The sequence below is a fragment of the Triticum dicoccoides genome, chromosome 3B (genome assembly GCF_002162155.2).
Source record: "Triticum dicoccoides isolate Atlit2015 ecotype Zavitan chromosome 3B, WEW_v2.0, whole genome shotgun sequence".
Lineage (NCBI taxonomy): Eukaryota > Viridiplantae > Streptophyta > Magnoliopsida > Poales > Poaceae > Triticum > Triticum dicoccoides.
The window spans coordinates 212876549-212881289 of NC_041385.1; positions in this window are offsets into that span (position 1 = coordinate 212876549).

The following is a 4741-nucleotide window of genomic DNA, read 5'->3' on the forward strand; positions in this document are numbered from 1 at the left end:
TGTATTATTTCCAATAAGTCAGTTGCTCGCTCCACTGTTCCGGAGAACGGAGTCTTCGTCATCTTGCCCATGAGGCATGGTTCGCAAGCATCAAGTGATTCATAATCAAGTGATTCCAAAATCCCATCAGCATGGAGTTTCTTCATGCGCTTTATACCAATATGACCTAAACGGCAGTGCCACAAATAAGTTGCACTATCATTATTAACTTTGCATCTTTTGGTTTCAATATTGTGAATATGTGTATCACTACGATCAAGATCCAATGAACCATTTTCATTGGGTGTGTAACCATATAAGGTTTTATTCATGTAAACAGAACAACATTTTATTCTCTTACTTAAATGAATAACCGTATTGCATTAAACACGATCAAATCGTATTCATGCTCAACGGAAACATCAAATAACATTTATTTAGGTTCAACACTAATCCCGAAAGTATGGGGAGTTTGCGATGATGATCATATTAATCTTGAAACTACTTTCAACACACATCGTCACTTCACCCTTGACTAGTTTCTGTTTATTCTGCAACTCTCGTTTCGAGTTACTACTCTTAGCAACTGAACCAGTACCAAATACCGAGGGGTTGCTATAAACACTAGTAAAGTACACATCAATAACCTGTATATCAAATATATCCTTGTTCACTTTGCCATCCTTCTTATCCACCAAATATTCAGGGCATTTCCGCTTCCAGTGACCATTTCCTTTGCAGTGTAAGCACTCAGTTTCAGGCTTTGGTCCAGCTTTGGTCTTCTTCATGGGAGTGACAACTTGTTTGCCATTCTACTTGAAGTTTCCCTTTCTTTCCCTTTGCCCTTTTCTTGAAACTAGTGGTCTTGTCAATCATCAACACTTGATGCTCTTTCTTGATTTCTACCTTCGTTGATTTCAACATCGCGAAGAGCTCGGGAATCGTTTTCGTCATCCCTTGCATACTATAGTTCATCACGAAGTTCTACTAACTTGGTGATGGTGACTAGAGAATTCTATCAATCACTATCTTATCTGGAAGATTAACTCCCACTTGATTCAAGCGATTGTAGTACCCAGACAATCTGAGCACATGCTCACTAGTTGAGCAATTCTCCTCCATCTTTTAGCTATAGAACTTGTTGGAGACTTCATATCTCTCAACTCGGGTATTTGCTTGAAATATTAACTTCAACTCCTGGAACATCTCATATGGTCCATGATGTTCAAAACATCTTTGAAGTCCCGATTCTAAGCCATAAAGCATGGTGCACAAAACTATCAAGTAGTCATCATATTGAGCTAGCCAAACATTCATAACGTCTGCATCTGCTCCTGCAATAGGTCTGTCACCTAGCGGTGCATTAAGGACATAATTTTTCTGTGCAGCAATGAGGATAAACCTCAGATCGCGGATCCAATCCGCATCATTGCTACTAACATTTTCAACACAATTTTCTCTAGGAACATATCAAAATAAACATATGAAAGCAACAACGTAAGCTATTGATCTTACAACATAATTTTCAAAATACTACCAGGACTAAGTTCATGATAAATTTAAGTTCAATTAATCATATTACTTAAGAACTCCCACTTAGACAGACATCTCTCTAGTCATCTAAGTGATCACGTGATCCAAATCAACTAAACCATAACCGATCATCACGTGAGATGGAGTAGTTTTCAATGGTGAACATCACTATGTTGATCATATCTACTATATGATTCACGCTCGACCTTTCGGTCTCCATGCTCCGAGGCCATATCTGCATATGCTAGGCTCGTCAAGTTTAACCTGAGTATTCCGCGTGTGCAAAACTGGCTTGCACCCGTTGTAGATGGACGTAGAGCTTATCACACCCGATCATCACGTGGTGTCTGGGCACGACGAACTTTGGCAATGGTGCATACTCAGGGAGAACACTTCTTGATAATTTTTTAGTGAGAGATCATCTTAAAATGCTACCGTCAATCAAAGCAAGATAAGATGCATAAAGGATAAACATCACATGCAATCAATATAAGTGATATGATATGGCCATCATCATCTTGTGCTTGTGATCTCCATCTCCGAAGCACCATCATGATCACCATCGTCACCGGCGCGACACCTTGATCTCCATCGTAGCATCGTTGTCGTTTACGCCATCTATTGCTTCTACGACTATCGCTACCGCTTAGTGATAAAGTAAAGCAATTACAGGGCGTTTGCATTTGATACAATAAAGCGACAACCATATGGCTCCTGCCAGTTGCCGATAACTTCGGTTACAAAACATGATCATCTCATACAATAAAATATAGCATCATGTCTTGGCCATATCACATCACAACATGCCCTGCAAAAACAAGTTAGACGTCCTCTACTTTGTTGTTGCAAGTTTTACGTGGCTGCTACGGGCTTAAGCAAGAACCAATCTCACCTACGCATCAAAACCACAACGATAGTTTGTCACGTTGATGCTGTTTTAACCTTCGCAAGGACCGGGCGTAGCCACACTCGATTCAACTAAAGTTGGAGAAACTGACACCCACTAGTCACCTGTGTGCAAAGCACGGCGGTAAAACCAGTCTCGCGTAAGCGTACGCGTAATGTCGGTCCGGACCGCTTCATCCAACAATACCGCCGAACCAAAGTATGACATGCTGGTAAGGAGTATGACTTATATCGCCCACAACTCACTTGTGTTCTACTCGTGCATATAACATCAAACCATAAAACCTGGGCTCGGATGCCACTGATGGGGAACGTAGTAATTTCAAAATTTTCCTACGCACACGCAAGATCATGGTGATGCATAGCAACGAGAGGGGACAGTGTAGTCTACGTACCCTCGTAGACCGAAGCGGAAGCGTTGACGCAACGTAGAGGAAGTAGTCGTACGTCTTCCCCGGTCCAACCGATCCAAGCACCGTTACTCCGGCACCTCCGAGTTCTTGACACACGTACAACTCGATGACGCACCCCGGGCTCCGATCCAGCAGAGGTTCGGGGAGGAGTTCCGTCAGCACGACGGCGTGGTGACGATCTTGATGTTCAACTGTCGCAGGGCTTCGCCTAAGCACCGCTACAATATGACCGAGGTGTGATACCGTGGAGGGGGGCACCGCACACGGCTAAGGAACGATCACAATGATCAACTTGTGTGTCTATGGGGTGCCCCTGCCCCCGTATATAAAGGAGTGGAGGAGGGGGAGGGCCGACCCTCTCTATGGCGCGCCCAAGGGGAGTCCTACTCCCACCGGGAGTAGGATTCCCCCTTTCCTAGTCCAACTCGGAGACCTTCCAAGTAGTAGGAGTAGGAGACAAGGAAGGGGAAGAGAGAAGGGAAGGAAGGAGGGGGTGCGGCCCCTCCCCCTAGTCCAATTCGGACTAGGCCATGGGGGGCACGCGGCCTGCCCTAGGCAGCCCCTCTCTCTTTCCCGTATGGCCCAGTAAGGCCCAATACTTCTCCCCGGCGAATTCCCGTAACTCTCCGGTACTCCGATAAATACCCGAATCACTCGGAACCTTTCCGAACTGCGAATATAGTCGTCCAATATATCGATCTTTACGTCTCGACCATTTCGAGACTCCTCGTCATGTCCCCGATCTCATCCGGGACTCCGAACTCCTTCGGTACATCAAAACTCATAAACTCATAATATAACTATCATCGAAACCTTAAGCGTGCGGACCCTACGGTTCGAGAACAATGTAGACATGACCGAGACACGTCTCCGGTCAATAACCAATAGCGGGACCTGGATGCCCATATTGGTTCCTACATATTCTACGAAGATCTTTATTGGTCAGACCGCATAACAACATACGTTGTTCCTTTGTCATCAGTATGTTACTTGCCCGAGATTCGATCGTCGGTATCCAATACCTAGTTCAATCTCGTTACCGGCAAGTCTCTTTACTCGTTCCGTAATACATCATCTCGCAACTAACTCATTAGTTGCAATGCTTGCAAGGCTTAAGTGATGTGCATTACCGAGAGGGCACAGAGATACCTCTCCGACATTCGGAGTGACAAATCCTAATTTCGAAATACGCCAACCCAACAAGTACCTTTGGAGACACCTGTAGAGCACCTTTATAATCACCCAGTTACGTTGTGACGTTTGGTAGCACACAAAGTGTTCCTCTGGTAAACGGGAGTTGCATAATCTCATAGTCATAGGAACATGTATAAGTCATGAAGAAAGCAATAGCAACATACTAAATGATTGGGTGCTAAGCTAACGGAATGGGTTATGTCAATCAGATCATTCAACTAATGATGTGATCCCATTAATCAAATAACAACTGTTTGTCCATGGTTAGGAAACATAACCATCTTTGATTAACAAGCTAGTCAAGTAGAGGCATACTAGTGACACTCTGTTTGTCTATATATTCACACATGTATTATGTTTCCGGTTAATACAATTCTAGCATGAATAATAAACATTTATCATGATATAAGGAAATAAATAATAACTTTATTATTGCCTCTGGGGCATATTTCCTTCAGCCCCGAGGGGGGCACAACCCACCAGGGTGCGCCAGGGCCCCCTAGCACGCCCAGGTGGGTTGTGCCCACCTCGGTGGCCTCCCACACCCCCCTCTTTGCACTATAAATTCCCAAATATTCTGAAACCCTTCGGGGTAGCCCTAGATCAGAAGTTCCGCCGCTGCAAGGCCTCTGTATCCGCGAAAACCAATCTAGACCCCGTTCCGGCAACCTACTGGAGGGGGGAATCATCTCCGGTGGCCATCTTCATCATCCCGG